Below are 13,699 nucleotides of genomic sequence, written 5' to 3'. Positions count from 1 at the left end.
GTTAGTGGAAATCTCCAAACTAATGTGGCTTAGTGGAAATCTCCAAACTAATGTGTGTTAGTGGAAGTTTCTAAACTAATGTGGCTTAATGGAAATCTCCAAACTAATGTGGGTTAGTGTAAATCTCCTAAATAATAGTTGCAAATAACATGCTGCATTTTACAATTCAGAACATGGAAGAAAGAACTTGATATGTAAACTTGATATGTAAACTTGATATGTAAGTACAGCATATTCCTTGTATTCACTTACTATATGACTATTAAATATGTGCAAAGTATCGTATTTAATCCTCAAGCAAAACTAAGCATTTGCATGTATTTGGCAAACGCATTTGAAATACATGGTCAAAGAGAGTTAGGTAGACTTGGTATAAATTTATAATAATTACCTCAATGAACAGAGACAGACCTAGCATAAATAAAGGATTAATACATCAATGAACAGTGTGTGTGTGTGTGTGTGTGTGTGTGTGTGTGTGTGTGTGTGCGTGTGTGAGTGAGTGTGTGTATGTGTGTGTTAATGAAAAACATTTCCCTTTTAAAATACTAGGACAAATCACTAATATCTGCTCGATCCGCCAAGGTGTAGATTATGTTAACATATCGGAACCTTGGCTAGCAAAGATGGCTTTTATATTTGTTGTTGTTTTTACTTGCCCCCATTTAATCATATTGACACCGAGGCGAAGGGAAGTGCTGTAAGTGCCTAATCATACCTTAACTACTTCTTCGGCATTCAATAACCTACCAGTGTTGATGCGCAGTAAAACGCACATAATAAAAGTGACACGTGTCATGGAAGCGCATTTCCTGGTATAAATACAAAACTTAGTTATATTTTTAAAATTTGATCATACTATAGTTCTAACAAAGGTTATTCAGTCGTGATTTGTTCGTTGCTGAGTGTCATAACAAAATTTCTTGACGTAAATTATCGGTGTCTATGGTCTTTTACAATGGCACTTCGGCATCAGGAATCGGGTTACAATTAATACTTCCAGTTCAGTACCCACGAATGTAGTTCTAGTCTATTTTTAGAACATTTTTCCTCTCTCATTTTGGTGATGATAGAAGAATTTATTTATGCTTTATTGGTAGCGATTTAAAGGTAATTGTTTATTCTTGATAATATGAGCTCAGGGTGTTGTTGTCTGTGTGTATTTCGGCGACAGTGCACAGTTAGTAATAAGGCCTTGGTGATGATCCGGAAGTGAAATATGTGTTCTGTTTACATGCTGCTATGTTGACAGTCCAGCATATCAAAAAAGAGCAGGTCAACCTTTGAAAGAACTTCACCGTGAAGTCTCTTTGAAGGTATTTTAGATTAAAATATGATTTGCATTTATTGTCACACAGTGGAAAGGTCAGTACTGAGAAACAAATGTAGAGAACATATAGTAAAATTAATTGTGTTCTGTGTCCATCAGACTAGGTCAAGAAAGCTGGCGATGGATTAAACTATTACTAGTGCAGGGGGATTATAGTCGCGTGCATTTTCATTCATCTCCTTTCTGGATGTTCGACTATGAATGGGATAGAGGATTTTTTAAAGCAAGTTCTATTTTTAACGTGTGCATAATACATTTCTTCAAAATTAAAATTTAGCACAATGCAGAATTTTATTACAATAAATCTAACTTGACTGTCTGAGGTGCATGGAGGAATATATTTGTGTTGGAAAAACAGGTATTATGTATCAACTGAAACATAAGACACGACATACCATACATAAGATATATGTGATGTGATGTGATTTGGATTTTTAACGTAGCTTTGACAGTTTTTCAGTCATATCGCTACGATGTCTGCAGTGTTGCAGTTTATAGTGATGTCTAGCATTGGGGCATCATGCCGCAGACATGTAGCATGATGTCTCACCCAGTCACATTATCCTGACACTAGGCCGACAACTCCTAACACTAACCTCTTAATGCTGTGCGCCAAGCGAGTCATCTGTTAGTACCATTTTTGTAAATCTTTGGTTACATAAGATATATACCAAGTTACTTGATTGCCACCAATTTATTGGACTTGTGTGCCGTATACTTCCTGTCGGTGTTTTCCCAAAGCTTTGTTTATAAATGATGACATTGTCGCGTCTCAATTTATAAATGTTGTACTTCTCCCCAACAACAGTCTCTCTTCCTGTTACGTCATTGCACGCCAGAAACCGGATTAAACAAGATTACCCTTCTTGGTGATAGCGTCTAAAAATGTCGATGTACTTTTATCATTGAACTTGACGTTAAACATTTCTCAAGGAACTTATGCAATAATATTCATTGGAATTTCGATGGACAAGGAGCGAAATAAAGCAAGCAAACGTCATTTAAAGGTATGTGTAATCAGGTTCTCCAAAAAGACACATATAGCTTCATGACAATGTGACTATAAGCGAAAATAGTTCATGGACAATGGACTTCTACGATATTTAAGTTTTATCAATTACAGTCTGTCAAGGTAGATTACCCATGCTTTGAATAGGACTCCTATTCATGACCTAATCTGTAAAATGTCGTAATACCCGATGTCGTGACACGCGATGTCGTGATACCCGATAGCCTAACTAAACAAGGATTATATTAGCAGTTATACAATTAAAGAAGACTCCCTGGTACCTTATTGTAATGTGCAGAGCAATTTATAGTTGGGAGAATACATGTATTCAATACTAATGATAAAGTCAAAATAGTTCTTACACATTTCAGGACAACATTAAATTTTTGTATGGAATGAGATTTGTAGACTGGTCGTTATAAAACAAATCCGAAGCAGATGATTTCGTGCAATGTGTAAATAAAATAGTATTTAAGCATAGTAATATAAATTCGCTGTTTCTCCTTTCTTTCGTGGAATAGAAGTAAAACTAATACTACTTTTTTGTAATTCGTTTCTTTTGTTTTAAATGCATTACAAGGGAACGGCATCTATTCTATGTACAAATCTGACTACCTTATAATTAGCTTGAGAATGCCATTAACATTACAATAATCTGAGGGAATTATCCAAATGTAGGACGAAATTCTGTTGGTCACGCTCTACTTGTTGGTTAGCAATTTTCGTTGATTTTGTACTTGCTCAAAATAAGAAATTTCAAGACCCAATGAAAACTGTTTAAGACTCAGAAAAACTCCACTACACCCCAGGCGTTTCTCCAAATAGTTTCCTAATAATCGGCAATGCTCATTTATTTGAAATGCAGGTTTATTTCTGTGCTGAAAACGTTATAAAAAAATAAAAAACATGTTTCTCTTTAATTTGATTTTTTTAAAAGGAAAAGCGTCATAAAATATTTTATATTGTTTCATTCCACATGTTGGCATGCGGAATTCGGTAAGCGCTGGTTATCACATGAGATCAGCAATGATTGCGAGCATGTAAGTAGTTAAGTGGGCCACCATAGGGACAATGGGACTTAGCATTAAAAACACCCCTGGGCCACTTTAGGGACAATGGAAATTTAACATGGAGAAAAACGCTGGGCCACTTTAGGGACAATGGGAATTTAACATAGAGTTTGGGTTTGTCTAGGGACAAGGGAAATTAACATGGGAATAGAGTTTGGGTTTGTCTAGGGACAAGGGGAATTGAATATGGGATTTTTTTTTTTTTTTAAAGTTTTTTTAAATTTAAATTAAAATTTAAATTTAGAAAAGGGGTAGGCAATGGAAAGGCTATCTCTTTTCGAGAAATATGGCTGGCCCTGAAAAGGGCCTTTGGGTTTATGTTAATATTAATATTAACATAGATGGCATCTGTCACATCTTCTTCTTCTTCTTCTTAAACTCCTTCTAACTGCCGGTCCATACACAAGTACTCTCTTGAGACATCCTTGTCTTTCTATGTAAACTCTCCTCATCCATTGACTAGTATCTGTCCTATCAACAACAGTCCACTTGGACCTGACATACATGAGCATGTCCGTCCTAAACATCATGGAAGACACAAGGGTGGATGACTCAATGAGCGGGTACAAACACAAACACACAAACACAAACACACAAACACAAACACACAAACACATACGCTAAGAAACAATAAACAAAATCCATAATCTACTATCCACACAATCGTACGTGAGCGGTTACAAAACCCAAACTATACTCTCCACATACGCTAAGAAACAATAAACAAACCCATAATCTACTATTCACACAATCGTACGTGAGCGGGTACAAACACAAACACACAAACACAAACACACAAACACATACGCTAAGAAACAATAAACAAATCCATAATCTACTATCCACACAATCGTACGTGAGCGGTTACAAAACCCAAACTATACTCTCCACATACGCTAAGAAACAATAAACAAACCCATAATCTACTATCCACACAATCGTACGTGAGCGGGTACAAACAGAAACACACAAACACAAACATACAAACACATACGCTAAGAAACAATAAACAAAATCCATAATCTAATATCCACACAATCGTACGTGAGCGCTTACAGAACCCTAACTATACTCTTCACATACGCTAAGAAACAATAAACAAAATCCATAATCTACTATCCACACAATCGTACGTGAGCGGTTACAAAACCCAAACTATACTCTCCACATACGCTAAGAAACAATAAACAAACCCATAATCTACTATTCACACAATCGTACGTGAGCGGGTACAAACACAAACACACAAACACAAACACACAAACACATACGCTAAGAAACAATAAACAAATCCATAATCTAATATCCACACAATCGTACGTGAGCGCTTACAGAACCCTAACTATACTCTTCACATACGCTAAGAAACAATAAACAAAATCCATAATCTACTATCCACACAATCGTACGTGAGCGCTTACAGAACCCTAACTATACTCTTCACCTACGCTAAGAAACAATAAAGAAACCCATAATCTACTATTCACACAAACATACCTTAGCTCTTACAAGCACCAACACACAAACACATACCCTCACACTATCTTAAAAAAGAGTTAGTGTTTATATTCACACTACTCTACCTACACATTGGCAAATTGATGGTTATTTCTTTTCTAGAGTATTGGGTAGCCCTGAAAAGGGCTGTTTTTTTGTTTGGAACTTCATGGACACCTGGTTAATGGTGACACCTTCCAGGCCTGGCACCGCATGCACATCTTATCCCCCAATTACATTTTACCTTTTGCGGGGAGAGAGCAGAGGCAGGATATGTCGCTTCAGAATCCCAATTTTCGCTCTCTGGGATTCTGAAATTTCTTCTTCTTCTCTCCTTTTCCTCCTCCTCCTCTTCTTTGTATCTTCTCTCCTCCTCTTTGTATCTTCTTTCCTCTTCTTTATATCTTCTCTCCTCCTCTTCTTTGTTTCTTCTTTCCTCCTCCTCTCTTATCCTTCCCTCCTCCACAATGGCTTCCGCGGCCAGTTCATTTAATATGCGCCTGGCATATTCCAGATGCACATGAAGTTCCAACAGTTTCTCCAGTCTCGTGTTCATTTTTGGTCTTGATCAATCAACAAGGGTAGCTGGACTGCCGAACGAGTTTCAATTTATATTGAAAGCGCTGACGTGAACGAAAACATCCCCTAAAAACATAAAATTGATCTTACCTAGATCATGACCATAAAACAACGCGCCGACCTAAAAGAAACACTCACTCACTTTTTTATGCTACCCATCACTATTTTAAAATTTTTTATAAATCACTTCAATAGACTATCCACATACGCAAAGCAATCTAACTCCAAATATCAACTCAAACACCAAAAAAGACATCATTTTAATCTACTATCCATACCAACTTACTTAACCACTTACAAACACAAACACACAAACACATACCCTCACATTTTTTTAAAAAAGAGTTAGTGTTTATTTTCACACTACTCTACCTACACACATTGGCAAATCGATTGTTATTTCTATTCTAGAGTATTGGGTAGCCCTGAAAAGGGCTGGTTTTTTTTGTTTGCTATGGCATTCTTTTAGTTTCTAAGAATGCGATGTCCTCTGAGGATAGACTTTCTGGCGATAGGTCTGCTTCTTCGGAAAGAGAAGAAGAACTCTTTGGTGTCGATACGACAATCGACAAAGCCTCTGTCAGCTTCAGGTTGCTGCTGCTGCTCTTGTTGTTGTTGTTGCTGCTGTCTCTGAAGTCTGTACTTCTCTGTCCATTCTTCTTTTTCCGTGTTCATTTCTTCTCTGAAGAGCTCTTCTATCAGGTCTTCAGTGATTTTTAACATTCTCACATTCTCTATTTCTTCTGGCTTCGGTATCAGACTGTGTCTGACCCTATGCAAATTCACGTAGGCTTCGTTGAGTTTAGCTAGTTTGGAGCACATCTTCGTAGGAGGATGAGTCGACAATGGATGGTTAGACTGGAAACAACCCGGTTCTTAAAGTCAAAGCGCGGACGTGAAGGAAAACTTCCCTCACACGGTTTTTGAGTCGCAACGTTTAGTGAGTGTCATGAGAGGGATAGTAAGAAATGAAAGAGCATCAATCCAACATTCTTATAGCTAAACAAAAGACAAGGGCATTTTTTTCAAAACACAACATTTTTTATTCAAAAATCACTTAACACTAAACAACAACTCTAACATTTTTAACAATAATCCAACAATCTAACATCAAACAATTTTTTTAAAACACAACATTTTTTATTCAAAAATCACTTAACACTAAACAACAACAACTCTAACATTTTTTAACAATAATCCAACACTAAAAGTTTCTCCACTAGGTAAAGAGGGATAACAGTCTTCCATGGTTTCTAGTAATCTAGGATGACTTCTCTCAAACTGTTGATTTCTATGGTATTATCGAATTCTGCATACAGGATGACGTTCACCGTTTCATCAGGGTCTCGGTCTTTAAACTGAATTTCCACACGAATCTGGCCAGATTTTATAGGGTGGAAATGTCCCTCGTCGCTGCCTTGGTCTGGAGTGAAATCGAAAGCCCACAAAGCGTAGCCTCCTGCATAATCCTCGTACGTAATACCGTGACTGGTATTGGTTTCTAACTGTCCGGTGGCTTCGTACAGGGACAAGTACGATCTCAAGTAATTCTTCTTGGTAAAGTCAGGTTCGAAAGGTCGGGTACACAAGGTCTTGCCATCGCGACTGACTTCGATTTTGGACACGCCAAAGTGTTGAAAGTAGAAAGGATTTTTTCCGGCAGCTCCGTTGAAGGCTGTATTCTCGACGATACCAACGATCAAACGTTTGGGTAACTGTCCTTGGAACAGATGATCTTCGATCATGGATCGCTGTCCCTTGGGAATGGTGAAGGTTTTCACTTCCACGCGTCGTATGGGATACTTGGCAGTCGTTCTGCTCAACGTCTGACTGATGTCGTTTCCCACTTTAGGCAACACTTCCACACGGCGTACGTAGAGTCTGGCTTCTAGGATTTTGGTTTTGTAACCGTCACTATCAGCCATCAAATGGAAAGCGGCACTGCTACGATTCAGTCTCAGGCGGACATCCACCCCGTTCAGCAAATACTTTTCTTGCAACCACATGTCCAAATGCAAACGATCCATCAGTTCTAAACTTGTGTCGGCTCCCGTGATTCTCTTTCTTCGTTCTACAAATCCATCATTGTTGTCTTTCTTTTCATCAGTTTCCAATATTTCAAACTTGGTAGGTTCGTCAGCTTCCCATACCACACAGGCATTGAGATGAGTGTTCTTGGCATCTATTCCGTACGTCAAGAGATTTTCCAGGTAGGCACGATAAGGGTAAGTATCCATGCTGCTGCTGACCAGTTTGTTATTCAAGTACAAGTCCACTCCACTGAACAAGGAATGCATGAAATTGTTGACGGGAGCTACTGCTTCATCGTCTATAGCACCTCCAGTCTTATCTAGAATTTTGAATTTCAGGTACAAGTAACTGCTATTCAGATCGATGCAATCTTCGGGCTGTCCTTTGATTTCAAACTCGATGGGAGGGGAATCGGTCAATGAGGAGACGGGGTGAAATTCCACCCACTGGGATTCTTGCATCGTCATCATCGTGGGGGGCATGGCAAACAGATCCAGTTCCGTCTTGGAACAAGCGCAAGATTCTCGGTGCATCATTTTTTTGTCTCTTTTCTCAATAATCGAAAACGTCTAAGTCTCGAACGGTTCTTCTTTTCTTGGCCTTTCTCGCTTGAAGTCTGGTGAAAGGGTGTTTTCTTCGTCGTCTCTTTCTGCCTTGTCCTTGCTGAATGCCTGACTCGGTAGCGTGCAGGGCATTTATAGGTGTTTCTCGGTGACCCAAAATGTCTTTGCCCGTTTGCAGCAAGACATTTTTGCCTGCCCTCATGAAGGCTTCTTTAGGGTTTTGTTTGTCGATGATGACATTTTGGAGAAATTCTTTGCCTTGCGTCAGTGCCGCATCTTTCAAGGCGTGCAATCCGCGTGTCACCATCGGTTTCAACACCGGGGCCACCGAACGAAAGGCCGATTTTAACATATCTCCTAAACCGTGTCCTCGCTGTTGAGCAACCCCTCGGTACACTGGATACATGACTTACGAATCGTGAGAAAACCGTTTTCGAAAATGGAGTTTCACCGTGACTTTTCCTTTGGTGAATGGAATATTTTGTCCCAAATCTCCTTTTATAGTAATGTTGACCGTGTCCAAATACGACTTACTGACAGGCAAATAGTGAGGATGTACAAATTCGCGGTGGACGTGGTAAGTGTTTCCACCCTCCTCGTCAGTGTTCGTGGCAGAATCCACTTTGAAAGGAATGACACGCAGTAACGGTACGGAGGTGTGTCCCACCACGTTATACTCCACCACATCGGAGTACACAAACATCAAATTCAGTCCTTGGTTCAGTTCTACCGGGGCACGAAATAACTTGCTAAAAGACTCGTTGTCGTAAACGATGGGTAATTCGCTTTTCTTCATCATGCTCATTCTCAGGTTCATGTCTCCGCCCAACATGTCATACAATTCAGGACAAAATAAAATGGACAGGATTTTACTCCGTTCAAATTTCATCAAGAAGCGACGAGCTGTTTTGTGGTACTCCATGGTGACACTTTTGTTAACATGCTCCAAAGCTTTCAGAAACACGGCATTAAACCTGGAGGCTATGGTGCTGACCAAATGTTAACCACTAAAATAATAGCCTGGGGAAATGAACAAGTGATAGGTGGTGTACTTTTGTGTACGGGTTTTCTTGTCATATTTGACATTGCTATCCATCCACTGTTGCAATTGTTCGTCATGAACTTCCACATCAAAAAAATTTTGATTGGGAAGGACATTGAGGACTTGGGTCGGGTGAATCATTTCTACTAAAGCCACTTCCCAATGGGCTTCGTGATCTAAGGGGATGGCTTGAGGTAATTTGGCCGTGTAACAGCACAACGTGTTCTTGGGAAACACCTCCATGGAACTGTCACTGGGTAAGATTAAGTAAAATTGGTTTTGGTGACTCATAATTCCAGAGTTCTGTGGCTGTCCGAGGGGTTAGTGGACGTCACAGGCGTGTCTCCGCCCAAAATGGGGTTCTGGTTGTGGTTGGAGTGGTGACTGGCACTGGCACTGGACACAAGGTTCCCGTGGTTCCCGTTGGAGGTGAATTTCAGGGAGGGATTAGGAAGCAGGTAACCGATGCAACTGCTCAATAAAATGGTCCACAATTGTTTGTCTCCTTGTTGCAAACTCAAATTGGCGATGGCTGCCCCGATGACACAATACACCACGAAGATTTGGCAGAAAAAGACGATTTGCGTTTTAGGCACACGTTCTCCACACCACACCCACAAGGGTTGTTTTTGTAAATCTTGCACAGAAGAACCGGGTGAAGGAGGAGTGGTCGAGGTAGCTGCGTCTGTGTGAAAAGGCATGATGGTCACTTCTTTTTATAGTCGATGACTTGCGAAGCGTCGATCCAAGAATCAAAACTGGGTGGATATCCTTTCCAACGTACTTTGACTTCTTTGACACGTCGTTTGCCCACTTTACGGGTTCTGCGTTCGAGAATGCTTTCGATGTCGTACACGTCGTCTTCTTTTTTGGTGACACGTTGTAACTCGGGCAAATAAAACGTTCCTTTGAGCACTTCTCCGTTCATGTCTTCCAATTTATAGACGGCAGGATGACGGCCATGCACTCGTCCAGTGACGCGAAACAATTCGGTCGTCCAGTTAGGTAAGTAACCTTTGTCGAAAGTGCGTTTGGTTTTGCCAATGCGCACCCAATCTCCTACGGCCAACATTCCACTTTTCTCGGGGACAGCCCTCGTCGGGGACGTACCAAACAGACGCTCAAACACCAACACTTCGTTGTCGGGAGTCACGTCTTGCGGGGCACGTCCGATGCTTCGATGGTAAGATTCGTTGTACGCTTGCACCAGGTGCGGTAAGATGTCGATGTACTTCAGAGTGTGGTGATACGTACAATATTTCCACATGCGTTCTTTCAAAGTGCGTTGAAAACGTTCCACGATGCTGGCTTTGGTTTCGGGATTCTCGGTGGTAAAAAAATGAATGTCACGTTTCTTTAATTCTTTTTGGAAAGCTTGGTTCAGAAATTCGGTGCCTTTGTCCGTTTGCCATCGAAGAGGGTGACGACCGCTTTGTTTCAACACCCGTTGCAGGGCTCGCACTAACTCGCTGCTCGATTTGGAAGTCAAGGGTACGACCCAGGCAAATTTGGAAAAGACGTCGATGACACAAAAGAAATATTTGTAGCCACGATTGTAGCTGGCCAAATGAGAGACATCGGCTAAATCGGCTTGCCATTGATGATCGATGCCTTCCACTCGGGTGCGACATCTGGCAAACTTGCGTCGAATGGGTTTGTGTAAAGTGTAGGTAGCTTGTTCTTGTAACCATCGTTGCACTTGAGGTAAACGGAGACTTTTCAGTCGAGTTTTGGCAGCACGATACAATTTTTGAACTCCTGCGTAACCTGCAGGATGGGAGGGATCGTAGTAGTTGTTGTTGTTGTGGGGTTTAACGCCATTTTTCAGCACGATAGGCTATACATGGCGGCCAGCATTAATGGTGGGGATCGTAGTAAATGCTGGCTAAGACTTTTTCCATTTTTTTTGTGTTGGTTGGTGTGTTAATAAGGCACCCACTCTTGGAGGATGCTACTCTTTTTCTCTTGGGGTATTTTCTTGGATTGCAATGCTTTGCGTGTGCGACCGGCAATAGGTGTTGAAGAGGAGGAGGATATCTGAGCGGGGGATATCGGTTCTTGTTTCACTTCTGTCTTCACTTTCTTTTTCTCTTGTGATGAAGAAGGGGTGGTCATCATCTTTTTAATCCATCCAATTGTGGAGGTAGGTGGTGTTGTTAACTTGCGTACTTTTTCTGGTGGAGTTTGAAACCCTTCCTCTTCTTCTCCTTTTTCTGTCTTGGTCATGTGTACTGGTGGTACTGGTACTGGTACTGGTACTGGTGATGGTGCTGGACTTTTCATCAAGGTCTTAAAATCTTTCAGAGTGGGTAGAGCTGTTTCGTCTAAAGCTTTCGGGTGAAAGAGTTGCAGTCGTTGCAAGAGTTGACCGTACTTTTGCGATTTTTCTGTTTCGGACAAATCTTGGCGATCCATCAAGGACTGCAATTCGTGTTGTAACTGGGACATCTCGCTCAAATGGGGATTGGGAGGTAAATGCGGGGTGTGTTGTTCTTGCCACCGATGGTATTCCATCCATCGTTTGTAAGGCACTAAAGCTAGTTTTCGTCCTTCCATGGGGTTGTCAGGGGTCGATTCTGAGATCTTGGAACTTCCGAGGCCTTTTTATCTTGCTCCCACCAGTCCTCCCAACATGGTTCCCAAGACTCCTTTCAGTATGGGGCCTAACAAGAGAGGTAAAATACCTCCACGTTGCACTAACATCTTCTTTTTTTGACGAATGGGAATTTTCTTTTGAACCATTTGGCGATGAACGTGACGATGTTTGCCTAAGCATTGTTTCTGGTGTTTGGACAAAGGGATCGTGCCTTTCAAAACGTTCAAACAACATTCGCACACGGTATCGATGACCTCTTTGGAGGCCTTTTGAATGAGTTTTTTTCGTAGGGGTGGAGAAGCTTTGGACAGGACAGATAACAGGTCCCCATGTTTGGCTAAACGTGGTGGCAGTCCTTTCCTTTTCTTTCCTTGGGGTTTTCTGGAGGGTGACATCTTTCAGTCTTCAGGAGCACCAAAAAACACTGATACCCCGACTTGGTCACAGGCCTTTTTTATACTGGAACGCGTCGCCACTGATTGTCTTGACGTCGTATTAGTTTGAGGACAGGCATGACACGTCGTGCAGGGGTACGTAACGGACTAAATCGAGCCAGTTCTTGCTTGGACAAATCCAGTAAACCTTGTAACATGCCCGATCTTTCTTGAACTTTGATTTTGGGAGAAGGTACTTTGTGAGCAGCAGCCACTGCCACTAAATTGGAAGGTCCTGCCACTGGGGAAGTTCTTTTGGGGGTCATCAACGGAGAAGTTCTTGGTGTGATCAACGTCTCCAAGTACTCTTCAGTTCTGGGTGTCATTAACGGAGAAGTGGACAAACGTGAGGCTGCCGGAGAGGCAGTCACCGCCGTGGTAGGTCGTGGTTTGCGAGTGTAAGGTTGCGACCTGGCCGAAGTGCCTCTCTTGCGACTAGTTTTCTGTGGACTTTTCTTTTTCTGGGGACTTTTTCTCTGTTTCTTTTTCTGGGGGCTTCTTTTCTTTTTCCGGGGTGGTGGTGTCTGGTCAGAGGAGGGCCCTGCCACTGGAGAAGTTCTCCTTGGGGACCTGGTCTTTTTCTTCTTGGGGCTTCGTTGGACTTTTGTCTTGGGTATAACTTTGGGGGCATTAGGATCCCATCTTAAGAGTGAGCGAATGATGACCCCTCCTAGAGTACCGCTCCCTCCAGGTTTCAAAATGATTTGTTTTTTGGTTTGAGTGTCGATGCGGGGATCGGCCAGTTGGACCAAAGCGACTTTGTTTCGATCGAAAAAGCGTTTGGTTTGATGAGGAATCTGAATGATTCCTTGGAGTAATTTACGTGCCGTCACCGTGAACCATCGTAAGACTTCTTTGAGACTAGCTTCTAAGACACGAGCTCGTGTTTGTGGATCTTTTTCTCGACTGATGCCATACAAGGCACGAATCAGTTTGACGGGAAGATGCGACTGAAGGGACGTCATGTTCACACTGTGTGAGACAGACGAAAAAGGGTCTGAGGTTTTTATAGATTTTTTTATGGAGAGTGAAATGAAGTCGAGGACGGAGACGTGTACAGGACAGGCCCTCCGTCTTGGCACCAGTGGTGAAACAAGTGGGTACGAAATCGCAAATCCTCGGGAGTCGTAGGTTTCAAATCGACGAGTAAATAGGCGTGTGGCGTTTGAGTGGCATCGTCGTACGCCTGAGTCAGCCAAGGCGTTCCTAACTTACACTTGCGATTTATCTCGAGGGCTTTTAAACAAGACCACGTAATGCGCATTGAGACTGATGGTGCAATGGGCTTTACTTTGTTGAAACAAATTTTGGGTGATGTAAACGACACTGGCATTACGGTGATGCCCTTTGCGCGTGAACCACAGTTTAATTTCTTCTTCGTCTTCTCCTAACATGTCGTCGAAAATGACCAAATGGGTTAGACGGGAGTCAGAGACGATGCCATCGTCTTCTTTAGGAATGCCTTCCACAAACACGATGGAATCGCCTTGACTTTCTCGCAAGAGGCTGTACGCCGATTGCCACTCTTTGTAACACCACACGATTCGT

The 13,699-nt window shown here is 41.7% G+C and overlaps 1 protein-coding gene across 1 annotated transcript in view; it reads left to right on the top strand.

The window, feature by feature from the left end:
* The first annotated feature begins 2,195 nt into the window (after positions 1–2,195).
* Positions 2,196–13,699, top strand: part of LOC149789608 (carnosine synthase 1-like) — a 166,728-nt gene continuing 155,224 nt past the window's right edge. Inside the window, exon 1 of the mRNA XM_089971631.1 lies at positions 2,196–2,337. The gene's annotated coding sequence lies outside the window, so the exon portion shown is untranslated. The remainder of the gene's footprint in view (positions 2,338–13,699) is intronic.

The sequence above is a fragment of the Sinohyriopsis cumingii genome, chromosome 10, assembly GCF_028554795.1.
Source record: "Sinohyriopsis cumingii isolate HCF-2022 chromosome 10, ASM2855479v2, whole genome shotgun sequence".
NCBI lineage: Eukaryota > Metazoa > Mollusca > Bivalvia > Unionida > Unionidae > Sinohyriopsis > Sinohyriopsis cumingii.
The sequence above is the reverse complement of the archived record's forward strand: the minus strand, read 5'-3'. Positions and strand labels throughout refer to the sequence as shown.